The 23,868-nt window shown below is 37.5% G+C and overlaps 1 protein-coding gene across 1 annotated transcript in view; it reads right to left on the bottom strand.

Moving 5' to 3' along the window:
• LRRIQ3 (leucine rich repeats and IQ motif containing 3) overlaps positions 1 to 23,868 on the bottom strand; it is a 235,148-nt gene that overhangs the window by 199,627 nt on the left and 11,653 nt on the right. The window contains exons 2-3 of the mRNA XM_037826915.1: positions 23,467 to 23,562; positions 22,582 to 22,652 (exon numbers count right to left, since the gene is read on the bottom strand). The gene's annotated coding sequence lies outside the window, so the exon portion shown is untranslated. The remainder of the gene's footprint in view (positions 1 to 22,581; positions 22,653 to 23,466; positions 23,563 to 23,868) is intronic.

The following is a 23,868-nucleotide window of genomic DNA, read 5'->3' as shown; positions in this document are numbered from 1 at the left end:
CTGACAGCCCCTCCTCCCCCGGGACTGAGCCTGGCAGGGAGGGGCGTGGGTCCCCTGGCCGCAAAAACTTACAGATTTTGCTGATCTCAGCAGTTCCACATTTTCATGAGTGTTGTATGAAGTATGCCCAAAGTCAGATTGCTCTGTGGTGTGCAGTCCACGCAATTCCTGGCTTTCTACCTACTTTCCTGTAGGAGTAACTAAAACATACAGCTCACCAGTCTGCCATCTTGGCCCGCCTCTCTCCCTCATTTTTGAAGGGTGGTTTTGCTGGATAAAGAATTCTTGGCCGGCAATTTTTCTCTTTCAGTATTTTGAATGTATCATACAACTGCCTTCTTTCTTCCACAGTGTCTGATGGGCAGTCAGCACCTTGCCTTATGTGGCTTCCCTTGAATGTAGTAAATAGCTTTTTGCTAGCTGCTTTTAGAATTCTCTACACTTTGGCATTTGGTAATCTGGTATCTACATATCTTAGAGTGGGTCTATTTGAATTTATTCTATTTGGAGTATGTTTGGCTTCTTTGATGTGTGTATGTGTTTTATAAGGGTTATTTATGTCCTCAAATATTCTTCCTGGCCCTTTTCCCTTCTCTTCTCCTTCTGGGACAATTATGATGAATATATTTATGCACTTCATGTTGTCAATGATCTCCTTGATACCCACTCAAATTTTTCCGTTTTTCCCCCATTCATTCTTCTGTGCGTTCATATTCTGGTACTCTGTCTTTTAGTCCATTGATCCTTCTGCCTCTTCAAATCTGCTGTTGTGTGTCTCTAATATATTTCTAATTTCATTTACAGTATCTTTCATTTACGTATGATCTGCTACTTTTCCACATATTCTTTCAAATTCTTCTTTAGGCTCTCCTCATGTCTTCTTTTTTTTTTTTTTTTTAATTCAGTTTTATTGAAATACAGTCACACACCATACAATCATCCATGGTATACAATCAACTGTCCACAGTATGATCACATAGTTATACGTTCATCACTACAATCTATCTCTGAACATTTTCCTTACATCAGAAAGAACCAGAACAAGAATAAAAAATAAAAGTGAAAAAAGAACACCCAAACCATCCCCCCCATCCCATCCCATTTGTCCTTTAGTTTTTTTTTTTTTTAATCATCATTTTATTGAGATATATTCACATACCACGCAGTCATACAAAACAAATTGTACTTTCGATTGTTTATAGTACCATTACATAGTTGTACATTCATCACCTAAATCAATCCCTGACACCTTCATTAGCACACACACAAAAATAACAAGAATAATAATTACAGTGAAAAAGAGCAATTGAAGTAAAAAAGAACACTGGGTACCTTTGTCTGTTTGTTTCCTTCCCCTACATTTCTACACATCCATCCATAAACTAGACAAAGTGGAGTTTGGTCCTTATGGCATTCCCAATCCCACTGTCACCCCTCATAAGCTACATTTTTATACAACTGTCTTCGAGATTCATGGGTTCCGGGTTGTAGTTTAATAGTTTCAGGTATCCACCACCAGCTACCCCAATTCTTTAGAACCTAAAAAAGGTTGTCTAAAGTGTGCGTAAGAGTGCCCACCAGAGTGATCTCTCGGCTCGTTTTGGAATCTCTCTGCCACTGAAGCTTATTTCATTTCCTTTCACATCCCCCTTTTGGTCAAGAAGATGTTCTCCATCCCACGATGCCGGGTCTAAATTCCTCCCCGGGAGTCATATTCCACGTTGCCAGGGAGATTCACTTCCCTGGGTGTCTGATCCCACGTAGGGGGGAGGGCAGTGATTTCACCTTTCAAGTTGGCTTAGCCAGAGAGAGAGGGCCACATCTGAGCAACAAAGAGGCATTCAGGAGGAGACTCTTAGGCACAAATACAGGGAGGCCTAGCCTCTCCTTTGCAGCAACCGTCTTCCCAAGGGTAAAACTTATCGGTAGAGGGCTCAACCCATCAAACCACCAGTCCCCTATGTCTGTGGTCATGTTAGCAACCATGGAGGTGGGGTAGGCGAATACCCCTGCGTTCTCCACAGGCTCCTCAAGGGGGCACTACATCTTTTTTTTTTTTTTTTCCTTGTTTGCCTTTTTTCTTTTCTTTTTTTTTTAACTTTCCCTTCTTTTTTAAATCAACTGTATTAAAAAAAAAGTTAAAAAGAAAACAAACATACAATAAAAGAACATTTCAAAGAGACCATAACAAGGGAGTAAGAAAAAGACAACTAACCTAAGATAACTGCTTAACTTCCAACATGTTCCTACTTTACCCCAAGAAAGTTACATAATATAGCAACATTTCAGTGAACTTGTTCCTACTACATCCATCAGAAATTAACAGACCATAGTCATTTCTGGGCATCCCCAGAACGTTAAATAGCTTATCTGTTCTTCTTGGATTATTGTTCCCCCTTCCTTAATTGCTCTCTACTGCTAGTTCCCCTACATTCTACATTATAAACCATTTGTTTTACATTTTTCAAAGTTCACATTAGTGGTAGCATATAATATTTCTCTTTTTGTGCCTGGCTTATTTCGCTCAGCATTATGTCTTCAAGGTTCATCCATGTTGTCATATGTTTCACCAGATCGTTCCTTCTTACTGCCGCGTAGTATTCCATTGTGTGTATATACCACATTTTATTTATCCACTCATCTGTTGAAGGACATTTCGGTTGTTTCCATCTCTTGGTAATTATGAATAATGCTGCTATGAACATTGGCGTGCAGATATCTGTTCGTGTCACTGCTTTCCGATCTTCCGGGTATATACCGAGAAGTGCAATCGCTGGATCGAATGGTAGCTCTATATCTAGTTTTCTACGGAACTGCCAGACTGACTTCCAGAGTGGCTGAAACATTATACAGTCCCACCAACAATGAATAAGAATTCCAATTTCTCCACATCCCCTCCAGCATTTGTAGTTTCCTGTTTCTTTAATGGCAGCCATTCTAACCGGTGTTAGATGGTATCTCATTGTGGTCTTAATTTGCATCTCTCTAATAGCTAGTGAAGCTGAACATTTTTTCATGTGTTTCTTGGCCATTTGTATTTCCTCTTCAGAGAACTGTCTTTTCATATCTTTTGCCCATTTTATAATTGGGCTGTCTGTACTATTGTCACTGAGTTGTAGGATTTCTTTGTATATGCAAGATATCAGTCTTTTGTCAGATACATGGTTTCCAAAAATTTTTTCCCATTGAGTTGGCTGCCTCTTTACCTTTTTGAGAAATTCCTTTGAGGTGCAGAAACTTCTAAGCTTGAGGAGTTCCCATTTATCTATTTTCTCTTTTGTTGCTTGTGCTTTGGGTGTAAAGTCTAGGAAGTGGCCTCCTAATACAAGGTCTTGAAGATGTTTTCCTACATTATCTTCTAGGAGTTTTATGGTACTTTCTTTTATATTGAGATCTTTGGTCCATTTTGAGTTAATTTTTGTGTAGGGGGTGAGGTAGGGGTCCTCTTTCATTCTTTTGGATATGGATATCCAACTCTCCCAGCCCCATTTGTTGAAAAGACCATTATGGCTCAGTTCGGTGACTTTGGGGGCCTTATCAAAGATCAGTCGGCCATAGATCTGAGGGTCTATCTCTGAATTCTCAATTCGATTCCATTGATCTATATGTCTATCTTTGTGCCAGTACCATGCTGTTTTGGCAACTGTGGCTTTATAATAAGCTTCAAAGTCAGGGAGTGTAAGTCCTCCCACTTCGTTTTTCTTTTTTAGAGTGTCTTTAGCAATTCGAGGCATCTTCCCTTTCCAAATAAATTTGATAACTAGCTTCTCCAAGTCTGCAAAGTAGGTTGTTGGAATTTTGATTGGGATTGCATTGAATCTGTAGATGAGTTTGGGTAGAATTGACATCTTAATGACATTTAGCCTTCCTATCCATGAACATGGAATATTTTTCCATCTTTTAAGGTCCCCTTCTATTTCTTTTAGTAGAGTTATGTAGTTCTCTTTGTATAGGTCTTTTATATCTTTGGTTAAGTTTATGCCTAGGTACTTGATTTTTTTAGTTGCTATTGAAAATGGTATCTTTTTCTTGAGTGTCTCTTCAGTTTGTTCATTTCTAGCATATAGAAACATTACTGACTTATGTGCATTAACCTTGTATCCCGCTACTTTGCTAAATTTGTTTATTAGCTCTAGTAGGTGTATCGTTGATTTCTCAGGGTTTTCTAGATATAAGATCATATCATCTGCAAACAATGACAGTTTTACTTCTTCTTTTCCAATTTGGATGCCTTTTATTTCTTTGTCTTGCCGGATTGCCCTGGCTAGCACTTCCAGCACAATGTTGAATAACAGTGGTGACAGCGGGCATCCTTGTCTTGTTCCTGATCTTAGAGGGAAGGCTTTCAGTCTCTCACCATTGAGTACTATGCTGGCTGTGGGTTTTTCATATATGCTCTTTATCATGTTGAGGAAGTTTCCTTCAATTCCTACCTTTTGAAGTGTTTTTATCAAAAAGGGATGTTGGATTTTGTCAAATGCTTTTTCAGCATCTATTGAGATGATCAATTGATTTTTCCCTTTCGAGTTTTTAATGTGTTGTAATACATTGATTGTTTTTCTTATGTTGAACCATCCTTGCATGCCTGGAATGAACCCCACTTGGTCATGGTGTATGATTTTTTTAATGTGTCTTTGGATTCGATTTGCAAGTATTTTGTTGAGGATTTTTGCATCTATATTCATTAGGGAGATTGGCCGGTAGTTTTCCTTTTTTGTAGCATCTTTGCCTGGTTTTGGTATTAGATTGATGTTAGCTTCATAAAATGAGTTAGGTAGTGTTCCATTTTTTTCAATGTTTTGAAAGAGTTTGAGTAAGATTGGTGTCAGTTCTTTCTGGAAAGTTTGGTAGAATTCCCCTGTGAAGCCATCTGGCCCTGGGCATTTATTTGTGGGAAGATTTTTGATGACTGATTGGATCTCTTTGCTTGTGATGGGTTGGTTGAGGTCTTCTATTTCTTCTCTGGTCAGTCTAGGTTGTTCATATGTTTCCAGGAAATTGTCCATTTCTTCTACATTATCCAGTTTGTTGCCATACAGTTGTTCATAATATCCTCTTATAATTTTTTTAATTTCTTCAGGATCTGCAGTTATGTCACCTTTTTCATTCATTATTTTGTTTATATGGGTCTTCTCTCTTTTTGATTTTGTCAGTCTAGCTAGGGGCTTGTCAATCTTGTTGATCTTCTCAACCAACTTTTGGTGATATTTATCCTCTCTATTGTTTTTTTGTTCTCTATGTAATTTATTTCTGCTTTAATCCTTGTTATTTCTTTTCTTCTACTTGGTTTAGGATTGGTTTGCTGTTCATTTTCTAGCTTCTTCAGTTGATCCATTAGTTCTTTGATTTTGGCTCTTTCTTCCTTTTTAATATATGTGTTTAGTGCTATAAATTTCCCCCTTAGCACTGCTTTTGCTGCATCCCATAGGTTTTGGTATGTTGTGTTCTCATTTTCATTCATCTCTATATATTTAGCAATTTCTCTTGCTATTTCTTCTTTAACCCACTGATTGTTTAGGAGTGTGTTGTTTAACCTCCAGGTATTTGTGAATTTTCTAAGTCTCTGATGGTTATTGACTTCTAATTGTATTCCATTGTGGTCAGAGAATGTGCTTTGAATAATTTCAATCTTTTTAAATTTATTGAGGCTTGTTTTATGTCCCAGCATATGATCTGTTCTGGAGAAAGTTCCATGAGCACTAGAAAAGTATGTGTATCCTGGTGATTTGGGATGTAATGTCCTGTATATGTCTGTTAAATCTAATTCATTTATCAGATTGTTTAGGTTTTCAATTTCCTTATTGGTCTTCTGTCTGGTTGATCTATCTATAGGAGAGAGTGATGTGTTGAAATCTCCCACAATTATTGTGGAAACATCAATTGCTTCCTTTAGTTTTGCCAGTGTTTCTCTCATGTATTTTGTGGCACCTTGATTGGGTGCATAGACATTTACGATTGTTATTTCTTCTTGCTGAATTGCCCCTTTTATTAGTATGTAGTGGCCTTCTTTGTCTCTCAAAACATCCCTGCATTTGAAGTCTATTTTATCTGAGATTAATATTGCTACACCTGCTTTCTTTTGGCTGTAGCTTGCATGAAATATTTTTTTCCATCCTTTCACTTTCAGTTTCTTTGTGTCCCTGTGTCTAAGATGAGTCTCTTGTATGCAACATATTGATGGTTCATTTTTTTTGATCCATTCTGCGAATCTATATCTTTTAATTGGGGAGTTTAATCCATTTACATTCAACGTTAAAACCGTGAAGGCATTTCTTGAATCGGCCATCTTATCCTTTGGATTATGTTTGCCATATTTTTCCCTCTCTCTATTAATATCCTTTATTGTACCCATACCGAATCTCTTTAGTACTGAACCTTTCTCCAAGTCTCTCTGTCCTCTTTGTTTCTCTGTCTGTAGGGCTCCCTTTAGTATCTCCAGTAGGGCAGGTCTCTTGTTAGCAAATTCTCTCAGCATTTGTTTGTCTGTGAAAAATTTAAACTCTCCCTCAAACTGGAAGGAGAGCTTTGCTGGATAAAGTATTCTTGTCTGGAAATTCCTCTCACTCAGAATTTTAAATATATCGTGCCACTGCCTTCTTGCCTCCATGGTGGCTGCTGAGTAGTCACTACTTAGTCTTATGCTGTTTCCTTTGTATGTGGTGAATTGCTTTTCTCTTGCTGCTTTCAGAACTTGCTCCTTCTCTTCTATGTTTGACAGTGTGATCAGTATATGTCTCGGAGTGGGTTTTTTTGGTTTTATTCTATTTGGAGTTCGCTGAGCATTTATGATTTGTGTATTTATGTTGTTTAGAAGATTTGGGAAGTTTTCCCCAACAATTTCTTTGAATACTCTTCCTAGACCTTTACCCTTTTCTTCCCCTTCTGGGACACCAATGAGTCTTATATTTGGACGTTTCATATTATCTATCATATCCCTGAGGTGCATTTCGAGTTTTTCAATTTTTTTCCCCATTCTTTCTTTTATGCTTTCATTTTCCATTCTGTCATCTTCCAGGTCACTGATTCGTTGTTCAACTTCTTCTAGTCTTGTACTATGAGTGTCCAGAATCTTTTTAATTTGATCAACAGTTTCTTTAATTTCCATAAGATCATCCATTTTTTTATTTAGTCTTGCAATGTCTTCTTTATGCTCTTCTAGGGTCTTCTTGATTTCCTTCATATCCCGTACTATGGTCTCATTGTTCATCTTTAGTTCTTTGAGTAGCTGCTCTAGGTGCTGTGTCTCTTCTGGTCTTTTGATTTGGGTGCTTGGGCTTGGGTTATCCATATCGTCTGTTTTTTTCATATGCTTTATAATTTTCTGTTGTTTTTGGCCTCGTGGCATTTGCTGAACTTGATAGGGTTCTTTTAGGGTTTGTAGACCTATTGAAGTCCTTATCTCTAATTTATCAGATTTACAGCTTCGTGGAGTACACTTTCTCTAACTAACCAGCAGGTGGCGGCCACGAGCCACCTGTTCTCCACAAGCCAGTTCTCCCCTGCTTAGCCTTTTTGGTGAGTGGGGGAGTGAGTCTTGTGGGGCCCAATTGGTGTACCAAGCTTGCGTGTGTAGTTGGTGTTGCCTGCCCTGTATATAGGGCGTGTTTCTGGGCAGTCAGTTGGGGGGGGGTAGCTCTAACAATCAACTCTCCCTGGTGATCCTAGAGTTTTAAAGCTGCTGCAATAGTCTAATCCTTCAGTTCAGTCCTGCCACAGTTTGTCTCTGCCACTGACCCACAAGTCCTTGGTATTGGCGTATGGCTCCTGAGACTTGCAAGTGGGCCCCTCTTCCAGGCCGTGCACCCCGGGTCCTCTGTTGAGGGATGACTGTGCTATGTCACAGGTGAGTGCCGTCCCCCCAGGGCAGTTCTGGGCTGCTGGGCTGTGTAGGGAGGCTCCCAGTCTTCTCAAATGATGGCTGAATGGGGCTTTGTTAATTCACACTGCTCCACCTTCCCAGCTCTGGGACATTCAGCTGAGGTTGCAGGGAAGGCTAATGTCCACGCCCAGTTTTGTGGTGTGTGCCTGTTATTTGAAGCACTTCTGTCACACTGGGTTGTCTGGGGCAGCTCTGGGCTATGGGGCTGGCGATGGGCAGGAGTGTTTCCTGTCCACCAGGATGGTGGCTGTGAGCGGACACCCCCCTTTTCTTGGGAAGTTGTGTTGTTTAGTGAATTTTCTCAGCCACTGGATTATTGCCTTTTGTCTCAGAGCTCTCTTAGTTCTGCTCTTGACTTGACGTGCCCAAATTGCAATTCTTTGAAGCTTTCTGTATTGAGCTTCTTAGAGTAATTGTTTTAGAAAAAGCAAAAAGGATTTAAAAAAAAAAAAAAAAAAAAAAACGGCCCTCCTCAGAGATCTAATGGGTTATTGAAATGCTAATAGACAAAGCAACCAGGGCCATTAAGGAAAGGTGCACAGGGCAGAGAGATCAGCTTTGCTTCGGGATTTGCGTATGCGCCTCAAGGCCTGAGCTCCGCCCTTCCCCTTTCTGTGTTCACCAGAACTCCAAAAATCCTCTGCTGTTATTTTGGAGTTTTTCGTGTTGTTTTTTTTCTATGCCTGTCTCCTCTCTGCTGGGCTGGCTGCTCTCAGAGTCTCTGGTGTCTGGTCTCAGTCTATCTATGGTTGGAGTTTGAATCAGTAGAATGAGTTTTCGATAAGAGCAGCCACTGCAGTTCTCCCTGCTCCTTCCCGGAGCTGACAGCCCCTCCTCCCCCGGGACTGAGCCTGGCAGGGAGGGGCGCTGGTCCCCTGGCCGCAAAAACTTACAGATTTCGCTGATCTCAGCAGTTCCACGTTTTCATGAGTGTTGTATGAAGTATGCCCAAAGACAGATTGCTCTGTGGTGTCCAGTCCACGCAGTTCCTGGCTTTTTACCTACTTTCCTGGAGGAGTAACTAAAACTTACAGCTCACCAGTCTGCCATCTTGCCCCGCCTCTCCTCCTCATGTCTTCTTAATACTCCTTTATCACTTTAGCCATCTCACTGAAATTATTTAGATTTGTTTGAATATCTTTAATTAGGTGTTCCAAATTCTGTATCTCCTTTGCCTTTTTAATTTGATCATTTGGCTTGGCAATATCTTCTTGTTTCTAAATGTGCCTTGAAATTTCTTGCTGATATCTGGGCATCTGACTATCTCATTTATTTTGAAAGTTGGTTTCCCTCTAATATTTTGTCATTGATTAGGTTCATGTTAAAGGTCTTCTTTGGCACTTGGTTCATCAGTATTTCCCAGCCAAACCAGGGCCAGGGTCTCATGAGGGGTGCAAACCTGTTCCCAAGGGTCCTAGAGAGGGTCAGGAAAGCAGCTTCCCAGATTGCACTTTTCCAGACTTCCCAGCAGAAGACACTCTTCAGCACCCTATTCCCCTCAGACCTGCAAAGGAAAGTTACTTTTTTGGCCCTTAGACCCTTTTGTTTCTGAGGTGGGTGGGAATAATGGCCTTGTGCTTCTGCAGGCAACTGCCCAGAATGGACCATGACTGTGGGACCCCATAGTCCAATTTCATCTGTCAAGAGTTAGATCAGAACTGTGCCACATCCCCCTCTGTTCCTGGGTGGGAAGCTTTACCCCACTTTCCCCACTGCAGCAGCCAGCTGTGCAGGGTCTGGACTGACCTGAAGCTGCTGGTGTTGGGTGTGGGGAATGGGCACCAGGAGCCACAGTGGAGTTTAGTCACTTGCCACAGCTTCTCCATTTCTAGAAATAGTAGAGCTGTTAGCATCCTGGGCACTCGCATGGAAAGGTTCAAGGCTGCAGGACCCAGAGGGTCACATTTGTCAGCCAACAGTTGATCAGAACTGCTCTGTACCCCCCTCTTTTCCCAAGGGGAAGGCTTCTCTGCCTCTCCTAGACTACAGCAGCCAGATGGGCAGGGTCCAGGCTGACCCAAAGCTCCCTGCCTTGGAGCTTTGTGTTTGCTATTCTGGGTGCCAGGAGCTGCAGTGCAGATCAGTTATTCACCACAGTCTTTCTGGAAATAATGGTGCCATGGGTACCCCAACCTCCTATGTAGAAAGGCTCAAGGCTACAGGACCCAGAGGTTTAACTTCACCAGTCAACAGTTGGATCAGGACTGTGCTGCATCTTGCCAGCCTGGTGGCAGCCAGGCCTACCCATAGTTGCCTGTCTTGGGGTGGAGGATGGGTACCAGAAGCCTCAGTAAAGTACACTCACCACAGTTTCTGTAGTTTCTCCCTTTCTTCATCCAGCTCTTCTTTGTATGTTGCAATGATCCTTCCCTGGTCTCCTGAGCCCCAGAACCACTGCTTTGGACAGTTTCTACTTGTTCTCTAGGTGCTTTTGGTGGAGGAGTAACTTCTGCCTCTCCTATGCTACCATCTTCCCAGAAGTTTTCCCAAATTTAGATTAAATGAATTCCATTTTTTTTTTTATGACTTGTGATTTGGGTGTTGTATCTAAAAAGTCATTGCCAATCCCAAAGTCACCTAAATTTTCTTTTATGTGATCTTCAGAAGTTTTATAGTTTTGTGTTTTACCTTTAGAATTATGATTCATTTTGAGTTAACTTTTGTGAAGGATGTGAGGTCTTGATGTAGATTTACTTTTTGCATGTGGCTATTCAGTTGTTCTAACATTTTTTGAAGAGACTATTCTTTCTATAATGAATGGCATTTGTTTTTTTCTCAAGATCTGTTCTCTATATTTGTGTGGGTCTATTTCTGGGCTCTTTATTCTGGTTCACTGATCTATTTGCCATTCTTTTGGTGATATCACATTGTCTTGATTATTGTAGCTATATAGTAATTCTTGAAGTCAGGCAACATCACCTTGGACTTTGTTTTTCCTCAAAGGTTCTGCTAAAGTACCTTTGTGTTTATTATTCTGGGTCTTGTTTCTTTCCACATAAACTTTAAACTCAGTATGTTGATATCTACAAAATAACTTCCTGGAATTCTTATTGAAAGTGTATTGTATTTATAGGTAAAGTTGGGAAGAACTGACCTCTTTACAAAATTGAGTCTTCTTATCCATGAACATGTAATATCTCTCTACTTAGATCTTCTTTGATTTCTTTCATCTGGGTTTTGCAGTTTCTCTCACAGAGAACTTATTTCTTGGATTTATACCTAAGTATGTAATTTTTTTTGGTGCTATTGTAAATGGTGTTGTTACTGTTTTTATTTCAAATTCCATTCTTCATTGCTAGCATATATGAAAGCAATTGACTTCTGGACAATAACCTAGTATCCTGCAAACTTACTATGACTGCTTATTAGTTACCAAAGTTTAATTTTTTTGTCAATTCTTGTGATTTTTTTCCTAGACATTCATATAATCTGTGAACAAAGACAACTTTATTTCTTACTTTCCAATCTGTACACCTTTGAATTTATTTTCTTGTCTTATTCAGTAGCTAGGACTTCCAGTACAATGTTGGCTAAGAATGGTGAGAGGGGATTTCCTTGCCTTGTTACTGATCTTAGGAAGAATGAATCTATTTTTCACCATTAAGTATGTTAGCAGTGAGATTTTTTGGTATATGTTCTTTATAAAGTGATGGAAGTCCCCCTTTATTCCTAGTTTGTAGGAGTTTTTATTACGAATGGGTGTTGGATTTTGTCAAATGCATTTTCTGCATGTACTGACATGATCATATGATTTTTATTCTTTAGCCTATTGATATTGTAATTTACATTAATTGATTTTTGAACATTGAACCAGACTTGCATACCTGGGATAAATACTACTTTGTCATGGTGCATAATTATTTTTATACCTTGTTGGATTCAATCTGCTAACATTTTGTTGCAGTTTTGCATCTATGTTCAAGAGATATATGGGTCTAAAGTTTCCCTTTCTTGTAATATCTTTGTCTGATTTGGTATTAGGGTAATGCTTGCCTCATAAAATATGTTAGGAAGAATTTTTTGAAAGAGATTTGTAGAAATTTGGTATCACTTCTTCTTTAAATGTTCGGTAGAACTCACCAGTGAAACAACTTGGGCCTGGTGCTTTCTGTTTTGGAAGACTTTGAATGACGAATACAATTTTTTTTAATGGATATGGGGTTATTCAGATTACCTGTTTCTCCTTGTATGAGTCTTGATACACTGTGTCTTAAAGAAATTTCATCCACTTTATCAAATTTGTGGACATAGAGCTGTTCGTAATATTTATTATCCATTTAATATTCATGGGATCAGCAGTGATAGCCCCTCTTTAATTTCTGATATTAGAAATTTGTGTCCTCTTTTATTCTTGGTAAGCCTGTTTAGAAATTTGTCAATTTTATTTATCTTTTCACAATGCCTGCTTTTAGTTTTGCTGATTTTCTCTAATGAATTCCTGTTGTCAATTTCATTCACTTTTAATCTATTTTTTTTCCTTCTACTTCTTTTGCATTTAATTTGCTCTTCTTTCTCTAGTTACCTAAGGGGAATCTTAGACTGCCAGTGTTAGATCTTTCTTCATTTCTAATATATAAATTCAATGCTATAAATTTCCACCAAAACACTCTATTTGCTATATTCCACAAATTTTGATATGTTGTATTTTCCTTTTCATTTAGTTCAAAATATATTTTAATTTCTCTTGAGACTTCTTTAACCTATGTTATTTAGAAATGCACTGTTTAATCACCAAATATTTTAGGATTTTTACAGCCATCTTTCAGTTGTTTCTAATTTAATCCCATTGTAACCTGAAAAGATAATTTGTATGATTTCTATACTTTTAAATTTGTTAAGCTATGTTTTTTGGCCCAGAATGTGGTCTATCTTGGTGGATGTCCCAGGTGAGCTTGAGAGGAACATATATTTGGCTGTTACTGGATGAGGTATTCTACAAATTTCAATTAGATCTAGTTTTTGATAATGCTGTTCAGTTTAACTACATCCATACTGATTTGCTGCCTATCAATTACTGACAGAGGGGTGCTGACATCTCTAACTTTAATAGTGAATTCATCTATTTCTCCTTGCAGTTGTGTCAGTTTTTGCCTTATTTTGTCACTGTTTTATCAGTTACATACAAATTAAGGATTGTTGTGTCTTTTGGGAGAACTGACTTATTATTATGTCCTTTTTTCCTGATAATTTTCCTTGCTCTGAAGTCTGTTTTGTCTGACATTAATGTAACTACCCACTTTTCTTTTGATTAGTGTTAGCATGGCATATCTTTCTCCATCCTTTACTTTTAATCTATCTGTGGCTTTATATCTACAGTGGGTTTCTTGTAGACAACACGTAACTGAATCTTGTTTTTTATCCATTCAGACAGTGATTATTGATATGGTTGGACTACTGTATTTGTAGCTGTTTTCTACTGGCTGCTATTGTTCTTTGTTTCTTCTTTTGTTTCTCACTCTTTTTCTTCCTTCTTTGGTTTAAAATGACCATTTTATATGATTCCATTTCCTCTTCTCCCTAAGCATATCAAGTATACTTATTTTTAAATAGTTTTAGTGTTTGCCCTAGAATTTGCTACATACATTTACAACAAATCCAAGTCCACTTTCAAATAACATGATACTGCTTGACAGGTATTTTAAATACCTTATAATAGAATATTCTCAATTCCTCCTTCTTATTCCTTATATCATTGCTGCCATTCACTTCACTTATCCATAAGCTATAATCACCAAATACCCTGTTTCCATTATGATAGTGAAAAAAAAACTGTTATCAGATGATCAATTAAGAATAAGAAAAATAAAATATTTTATTGTACCTTCATTTATTGCTTTTCAATGCCCTTCCTTTCTTCATGTAGATCTGAGTTTCTGGCCGATATCATTTTCCTTCTCTCTGAAGAACTGCTTTTCACATTTCTCGCAAAGCAGATCTTCTCACAACAAATTCTGTGAAAATGTGTTTGAGAAAGTCTTTATCAAAATTCTCAGTCAATATTACTTCAAATATTTTTTCTATTCCTTTCTATAATTCTTCACCTTCTAATATTTCCATTGCATGCATGTAGTTGTCCCACAGTTCTTGGATATTATGTTCCTTTTTTTCCAGTCTTTTCTTCTTTGCTTTCCAGTTTGAGAAGACTTTATTGACATAGCTTCAAGTTCATTGATTCTTTCCTTGGTCATGTCAGGTACATTGCTGATCCCATCAAAAATATTCTTCATTTCTGTTACAGGGATTTTATTTTTTGCATTTTTTTAAATTTTTTTTAGAGTTTCTATCTCTCTGCTTACATTATCCTTCTGTTTTTGCATGTTGTACTCTTTTCCATTACAGCACATAAGCACATTAATCATAGTTACATTAAATTTCTGCTCTAATAATTCCAACATCTCTATCACATCTAAGTCTGGTTCTGATGCTTACTTTGTCTCTTCAGACTGTGTTTTTTGTCCTTTAGCATGCCTTGGAATTTGTTGTTGATAGCTGCACATGATTAATTGGTAAAATGAACTGGGGCAAACAGGCCTTTGGCATGAGATTTTACATTTATCTGGCTAGGGATTAAGCTGTATTTACTGTTTGCTGCAGCTGTAGGTGTCTGAGACTAAAATTTCTTCCTTGTTTTTGTCTCCCCTGTTGTGTTTGGGTTTCCTTAAAGACTCCTTCTTAAATAAGGCTGAGCCTTGCATTTCTTTCACCTGTAATCCCTGTTATTATACAAGAGCCCAATTGATGTAGTTGTAAGATATGAGTAGAATGGAAGCATTCTAAAATCTTATTATGTATCAGTCTTTTAGTGAGCCTGTGCCCCTGGGCTATGATCTTCCCAAGTGCTTCTTAACTTCCTCCCACCTCTTTAATTGAGGTAAGAAGGCTAGAAGGGGGTGGAGTTAGGTATTTACCTTCCCCCAAGGGGTAAGACCCAAGTTGATTAGACTCTGGTAAAACAGTTGCCCTTGAGGGCAGGTTTCTGTTAAGGATAATGGAATGCTATGGGTATATTTCAAAATGGTTATTTTTCCCTCCCCTTGCTGAAGACATGGGGGGATTTTTCCCTGATCTTCAACCTGAGAACCTGGTGGGGCTCCTGGAGATGACTGTGTGAGTATGAAAGTGTGAGAGCCCCCTCAACATTAGGTTCCCCAGAGATTTTCAATCTCAAGCTAATCCACACTGAGCCTCCAGGAATTTGATATCTGCAGTTTAAGTTTTCCTACTGGCCCACTCCAGTAGTTGGCTTTAACTATCCAGCTTCTCCTTCCAGTAAGCTATGGTTCTCTGTATTTGTCTATCCCTCCAGCTTTAGGCGTGACAGTTTGTCTTGTGAACTCAAGTGTCTGATGGATGTAAGAAGAGTTGTTGACTTTTGATTTGTTTAGCTTTTTTCTTGCTATGAGGACATAAGTGATGGCTTCCAAGCCTTTTAGCTGTATACCCCCAGCTTATTTTTATCATAATTCTTTGTTTCCAATCAGATAGAAGAATGTCTCAACTTTCTCAGATTTTTCTTGTATTTTCTTTTAGGTTCTCATCCTCTAGAAAAGACTCACTCATATTGTCTCTCTCTCTCTCTTTTTTTTTTTTTTTTGTCATTTTGCCTTTGAAATCAACAAATATTTAATGCCACAAAATACAAGATATTTGGATATTTGCTGTGAAAAAAGTCAAAACCATGATCACAAAGAGCAAACAAGCTATTATATTTAAAAGAAATAACCTTTTGTGTTTTGAAGATATTTTCATTTTTGAAACAGCTTATAAGCAAGAAAGAGAGAAAAAGAACAGAAATATAAGTTGTTCTTCTGAGCTGAGTGACCATAAGCCAATTATGTATCCTCTCTTTGCCTCCATTTCCTCATCTGTAAATGGGGATAGTAATAGTGCTTAAGCCATAGAACTGTTGTAAGGGCTACAGAAGTTAATTGACATAAAGCCTTTAGAAGAGTGTGGGGACCCAGGGCCTGGGCCCCTTTCGCTCCATAGTGAAAATGAATTAGGTCACATAACTACCTACTTGACCAGGATGGACGTTAAAAGTCATCAGACCTCCCCAAGGGAGGAAAAAAATGCATCATAAACAAAGCATTGAAACTCCCCTCCCCAATCACTAATAACAAATCTCCACACTTCTGTGCCACAAGACCCTGCCAAAACTTTATTCTCACACCCTATGGAATGTCCTTGCCCTAACCCTTATAAACCACCCCCTGGCACCCTCTACTTTTGTGGAGCACTAACTTCCATCTTTCCTGGAAGTCCACCACCATGGAACAATCATCTCTTGTAAATAAAGTCCATTAGACTCATGTCTAACTCCATGCCTGGTGTGTTGTTTGGTCTTGGGCCTAAGCTGGGTTGTAACGATTGGCAAGCCAGCCAGGTGACCGAAGAGCTACCAGCCATAGTGGTCATGAGTTCTGGAAGGGGAGAATCCATTTGGGGAATCCCAAATTGGCCCATATTGTCCATGTGGGGAGGGGTGGCTACCCTCCTGGAAAAATGGGGACTGCTGCAAGAGTATGAGGACATGCTGAAAACTCCAGCAGGGTTGCTGTTTTGCAACAGATAACAGGACAACTAGATTTAAGTGAGAAGGAAAGGAACCACCAAGTAGAGGCAGCCATGGCATAGCCCCTGTTAGAAGCCTTGCAGGTGGCTGCTGAGGCATAACAAGCAGTGACAGCTACTGGATGCCATTTAGAAAAGAAAACGAAACTAGAAAAAGATATGCATCTTGCCCATGCAGAAATGAAGGACTCTGACCTGTTCTGAGTGGATGATCAGCTAGAGACTCTGGCATACAGGTATGCATGAATCAAAGACCATAAGTTGCCTTGGGCTTGAGTTTGGAGGATTTTAGCTACACCAGGATAGGACCCCAAAGTGTGGGACCCACATAGATTCCTCCTTGGAAAAGAAAGGGGAGGAAGAATGGGAACTTCTTGACTGTTTTAAAATATTGGAAAGATTTTAGTTACAAGCCTGTGAGAAAAAAAAGTTCATTTCTGTAACACAATCTGGTCTCAATATGATTTAAAATCAGGAAAGAAACGGTTCTATGGAAAGAACACAGTATTATAATTAGAATGGTTCTATAAAGGGGTAGAAATGGGATGAGATATATATATATTCAATTCAGTATTTGCCCCTCTCAAAAGTATTTCTGTGTTTCTGTTTCTCATGGCTAAATTTCTATTTGTGCCTTGCCTGCCTGTTCAATGTATATTCTCATACCTCTGGATGGTAATAAAAAAACTAAAGAGCTCTATTTGAATTGCTTAAAAAAAAATAAGTGTGTGTGTGTGTGTGTGTGTGTGTGTGTGTGTGTGTGTGTGTGTGTTCTCCAAGAATCCCAGAAAGAAAAAAAACACTCTGGGTAACAGGGTTCAAAGCCTTAGTTTTATAACTACTGTAAACAAACCTGGACATTAAAAAGAAATTGCCCCCTGGAGTTTCCCTAAGGCAGCAGAAGGCAAGGCAAAGACCTTTTCCAATTGTCTAGGTCACAGCTTTTAGTGAAACAGATTTAATAATTGGAAATAATTAAAAGAAAAACTCCCAAATCCCATCACCCTGATTTAAAACTTTTAAGTCCAAGTTCAACAGGATAGGCAACATTCTTTCTATCTCACCTATCCCTGCCCTGAGGGCCTAAGCACCTAAAATAGCTATGAAGAAAGGGCTGGATGCAGAAAGATGGGGGGGGGGGGGGTGTAGTTTAGAATTCTTTACTAAACCTGGAAATTAAAAATGATAGGCATAGAAAAAAATGCTGTGGAATAGGTCATGTTTGTTGAAATTACCTTTTTTTTAATATGGCATATTTTTCCCCTATACCAGAATACATTTTAGGAATTGATCTTCTACAGAATGCCACATTGCAGACCACTATAGGGAAATTCCAACTTCAGTGTAGAGTGATTAAAGCAGTCTTAAAGGGGCGGGCAAAATGGTCCCCTGTAAATGAACCCTCACCTTGGAAGGTTCAATATAAACTTCCAGGAGGGCACCAAAAATCTCAGCCAGTATCAGAGGTGGAGCAGGTGAGGCTAATAATATCCATCCATGGCCTTTTCAAATAATCCTGTATTGCCAATACAAAAGCCAGTTTCAAACTGGCACAGTCCCTTCCCACTCTCAGAGAGGGTTATGTATGCTTTTACTGCCATGGACATGGCTACAGTACTTTTGTTGGCTTTCCCATTGGAAAGGCAAACAGCTGACCACCATATGCTGTTTGGAAAGAATGAGTGTTCTGTATGGCATATCTACACTGATAGACAGTGATTAGGAAACCTCTTTCACTGAACAAATGACCCAAAGCATGGGCTATGGACTATAATGTAACATAACCCCACAGATACAAACCTTATATATGAATGGCCTCTTCGAGGAAAAGGCTTTATCAGGTCCTAACCACCTGAACTCCATACCTAGAGCTTCAGCCCTAGCTCCTATTGAAATGCTAATGGTGAGACCAATGCAAGCATCGAGAATCCAAGCTAAATGACCAGCCACCTTACAGTCTAAGTGGGTAAATAGTAATAATTTGTTGTTGCCAGTGCCTCAGACTGTAAAATTGGGGAAAACAAGGTAAATTGGCCTTTGGGCTGACCTATGCAGCTGTGTTGGTTAGAAATCTTTAGTCCCTGGGTAATAGGAGTTACTCAAAATATTGAAAAAAGACCTAAATGCCTGTTAAAATCTTTATCACCAATCCAGGACCGCCTATTCTCATGGTAATCTTAAGCACCCTCTTTACCCCCAGATTAACAATTGATGTAATGGTAGAAGACTCTCAAAATCTTCAGGGGGAGAATATCTGGTATTTAAAACCTCCCCATAATGTTCCTCTGCCTGGTACCTTGCTATCAACTAATGGAACTCCAGCATACGTTAGATCAGCAGGAATCACCCCTTAATGTTCCCCATAAACATCTTTCTTTTCGCCCACAGTGCCATAGCAAACATCTTCCTACAGTGGGCTTCAGTGGTAACTCATGCCCACAACTGAACCCAATGTTGGGTTTGCACAGACTTGCCCATCTTCAGGTCTACCAGCCTTCCTTGGTCTATAAACCTTGCAAACTGAACTGCATGGAATACCCTGCTAGCTGGCAGAATTTAGTAATTATCAGTAGACCCCTTATCTAAATGGTTTAACTCCCTTTCTTGGCCATGGTGGCATCTCTTTGTAGGATTATTATCTCTGTGTGGGGAACTTCTAGTGTTCTGTTATCTCTTATACTGTTGTTGTGGAATATGGATGCAATGTTTGTTCTATGGGCAACAAAGTCTGCTGCATGGGGGTGAACTGTGGAGACAGAGGGCCCAGGCCCCCTCCCCTCCATAGTGAAAATGAGTTATGTCACATAGCCACCTACTTGACCAGGGTGGACATTAAAAGTCATCAGACCTTCCCAGGGGAAGAAAAAAAATGTATTGTAGACAAAGCATTGAAACTCCTCTCCCCTGAGCACTGGTGATAACAAATCTCCACACTGCTGTGTCACAAGACCCTGCCAAAACTCAGTTCTCACACCCTATGGAATGTCCTTGTCCTAACCCTTATAAACCACCCACTGGCTTTCCCCACTTCTGTGGAGCACTAACTTCCATCCTTCCAGGCCAGCCACCACCGTGGAACAATCATCTCCTGTAAGAAAGTCCCATTAAACTCACATCTAACTCCATGCCTGGCATGTTCTTCGGTTTTGGGGCTAAGCTAGGTTGGAACAAAGAGTGTCTGGCACATAGCAAGTGTTACAGAATAAATGCTAGTAATACAAATATATAGCTCAACTAACAATTCAAGATAGAATGTATTCTTCAAAAAATAATAATAAATGAACTTTCAAAAGATTATAGCCTCAGATATCTGTGGGGAATATTTTATAGTTATATTATCCAAGAGAGCCCTATAAAGATCCAAAGATCTATAAAAATTAAATACTTTTCCCAGATCATACAAAGTTTCTTTTATACTAAAAAGCAGCAATTGTAAACCTTTCAGATCTTCAGGGCTAGGAAAATAAAAGTCTCTCTAAAATACTCTCTGTCGTTCTTTCAGCATACAATGAGAAATATTACTCCAAAGTATACCCTTTCCCTATCTGTCAGGACATTCAGAGTTAAATTAATTCTCAAATACCCAATTTGTTTTTTCCCAGGTGCCAGGAAACAAATTTCTTGGCTCCTCTTAAAGGACTTTTGTTTTACGTGTATTTGAATTTTCAAACCATTCTATTTTTTAATTTGTTTATTCTAGTTGATATAAATTCTAAAATAAATTTTAAAAGCTTACAAGTAATCTTTCCCATATATTACAGTGATTTATAATCATGTTTTTATTGCACTAATATTCATCTCCACCAACAGTATTTATTTGCCAGTTTATATAAAACTTAATATTAAAACCCATATTCCCAAACATAAGATAATACAAAGTTACTGCTGTTTAAAGTAAAGATTGACTGCAATCAGTAAGTTACAAGAAAAATTACAGATTACTATTTTTTAAATGTTTTAAAAACTAGTCTTCTTCAGAAAATATTTTTTAAACTCATTGTGAAAACCATTGTCTTTATAAAATACAATGTATATCAATTATAAAAGTCTCACTTCTGCTCCCAACTTTCTCCATTTAAAAAATGTTTTGGCAAATACATGAAGGGGACCTATATAAGGTTACAATTAAAGAATATCTAAATTAAATATTGAGAAGTAAAAATTCTCTATTCTATATAGTTATTTCCTTTTCAAATACAATAAGCCATATATGTTTTTTAATTTTAAAGAAATACTTTCCTGACTGTTAACAATTACCTATAGACTTCACACTCATTCATTGGAAAATTTATACACTAGGAACACAGATATATTAATATGTAAATTAAAATTATATTAAAATATAATATTAGGTTTGGGGGTCTACATGCATGTAACTTTCCCTCTAAGAATTAACTATGATATTATTAAAGAAATGGAATTCTGGATACTGGACTCCAGAATTATCACAGCAACTGTTAAGATTCTGCACATAAAATAAAATCATGAAATAAGGGGAAAAAGTTATATTTTCTAGAAAATATAACTGTAAACATTATAATTAGTAATATTTTATACATATTTTGTTTTTTGTTTAAAATGTCTCCAATACATGTAAGCACATCTCTATTAACAAAATAAAGCATTTATATTTTTAAAATACTTTTTATTTGATCAACAGATTTATTGAGGTCAACCCTATTTTGATGTAGACTTGCCATGATTTTATATCACAGATGACATGTAGAAATCAGAAAGAGAGCTTTTTAATAGGACAGTCATAAAAGTACATAATATCTCCTGGCAAATGAAAATGGGATATAATAGGTTTAATAAATTAATATAAATAGTCCCAAGTGTTTGAAACATTGCACTTTAATGGCATATCCTACATGTTTTTAGACAAATGCCATAAAAGTCATTTGGAGCAAGGAATCAAGATTCATTTGTAATCAAGACATCTTATTTGTTTTCCCTTTTAATGATTTTTTTTTTTTTTTTTTAATTTAGAAGCTGGTACATTTCTGTTCAGAAAAAAAGGATTTTGTGATAGCACAATTATTTCAATTTTTATTTTTATTCCACATTATAGACTATAAACATCAAAAACAAACAAACAAAAAACAATTAAAAGGTGATGAGCCAGAAGATGAATATAAGAAGAAAAATCAAAGGTAATGAAAACATCCACAGAAAAACATCTATACAGAAATCACAAGCTCTTAATAAGGAAAATTTTACATAGCAAATATTTGTTTCTTCCAGCCCAAACAATCCTTGGTTGACAGTCATAAAACAAATTTTGGATCTGCTTAAGTTGGGCCATTAATATACTTTTATTAAAAGTAATAAACATGTAATACAATAATTAAATTTTAGTTCTCGATGCTACTAGTTTATAATCCCCAACAACCTGCCACCTCCTCCAAATATCTACCCAAAGTAGATTACGATTTTACTACCTGGACATTCCATTTAAAATAATCTACAAAAACAACAGGAAGAAAGGAAAACAGAAGTTGGGGGGCGGGGTGCAGATGAGAATTTTGCCCCGCACTCCAGAGAGGTAAGAGGAGTAAAGGTATCTTCAGTAGGGCACAGTGGAAAAAAAAATCTTGAAGTAAGTTAAGAGTAGGCAAGCTGAGTAAATGTATTCAAATAAAGGGAATAGTAAAAGAGGATTTTGCTTTAAGCAGCAGATCAGGAAGAGTAAGAGGAGAAAGCAGTAGCTTAACAGAGAGATGCAACACATGTAATGAAAGGGAGCAGAGTCCTAGCATGACCAGACCACCCTATGCACCATGAGCTCCATGACCAACATAGTCAGGGTAGGAGGGTGCTGGTTTCTCCCACAGCCACAATCCAGGACCCTCTTCATTTGGCTTCAATTGTTTCTTATGAAGAAGGAAAAATGAATTAAAATGCACTTCTTTACTACAACTTCCACAAAACAGTGATAGTTTTGCTTATAGTAATAAAAAATAATCTTAACTAGCATTAATTGTAAATGAGCACAAGGTATCTCATTGGGTGATGGAAATGTTCTAAACCTGGGTTATAGCAATGATTTGCACAACATGGTAATTTTACTAGAAATCATTAAATTGTACATTAAATTTATTTTAAATTTTAAGATATATAAAGTATACCTCAATAAAGTTGTTTTAAAAAATTGATCCCACTCTTCTTTGTGGCAGCTCTTCAGGTACTCTCCACTCTCCTTCAAAAGAAGAAAAATCTCAAATGCCTCCACAGAAAATGATTTTTCAATTCACAATAGTCCAGTTTGTCTGATGTCCCTTTTAAAATGTAGCATGCAGAATTAAACATCATTTCCAAAATGATTTGACTTGTATAGAATTAATGTGCTTACTACTCACCTGGATTAGTATATTTTACTCTGGTTATAATACCTTAAGACAATTTAAATAATCACATCACATTGTTTGATTATATTGAATATAAACTTGAATAAAATCTCTAGATTTATTTACACCCCACAAACAACTGCCAAGGAAATTAACCCTACTCAGGTAGCATACTGTTTTTTTTACTTCATACTTAAAAAATTAATATTAATGAAAAGTTGGAAAAAAAAGGAAAAGGGAAAGAATAAGAACAAAAACCATCTGATAATATAGTGTGTTTATTTCCAGCACATTTTATGTGAAAAATTTGTTTCTTTTTTCTAAACATGCTATATAGTTTACTATACTGCATTTTTCACTGGCCAAGTTAACCTAAACATTCACCATGCTATAATAAAATCTCCTAAAAAACTGTTGTAAAGCATATATGCTCTAAGCATCCATTAGCTGAAAATTTTAAAAGATTTGACTTCCTGAAATAGAATTGGTTGTGACAAAACTTCATCTACAGAAAAGCCAGACTGTGAATGTTTACTACCATTATCACCCAAGAAATAACTACCTGAACCAAATCAAATAAGGATATTCCTACTCAATTGGTTTTAATCACAGTAGAATAGTGATAAATAACATTCTATGAAGTAAATTTACAGGACTTATACTTACCTCTTTAACCAAGATTAAAGGTGGTTTTTATTTTTTTGTTGCTGCTGCTGTTGCTTTTCAAATAGTTAATTCATTTCTTCTTTGCTTATCTCCTTCCTAAAAAGATGAATATTTGAAGAATGAATGGAAATGACCAATTTTCTTTAAACTTACCCTGACCCTATTCATAACTCTTGTACCCAAATCTAACCACACAGGCTAGAATAATCAGACTTCTTTAGAAAATAAACAATTTGAATGGAATAAGTGTTTGAGCTGGAATAGTCAATCTTTGAGAGCTAAGAGCTTACATATTTTGACAGTGCATTAAAAAAATTAAAACCAATACATCATTCATTGAAATCAGCCTTGAAAATAGCATTTTTCATTAGCACTTGCTTTCTCTAACTCCACTCAAATACA

The sequence above is a fragment of the Choloepus didactylus genome, chromosome 2 (assembly GCF_015220235.1).
Source record: "Choloepus didactylus isolate mChoDid1 chromosome 2, mChoDid1.pri, whole genome shotgun sequence".
Classification (NCBI taxonomy): domain Eukaryota; kingdom Metazoa; phylum Chordata; class Mammalia; order Pilosa; family Megalonychidae; genus Choloepus; species Choloepus didactylus.
This window is presented reverse-complemented; position numbering and strand designations above follow the sequence as displayed.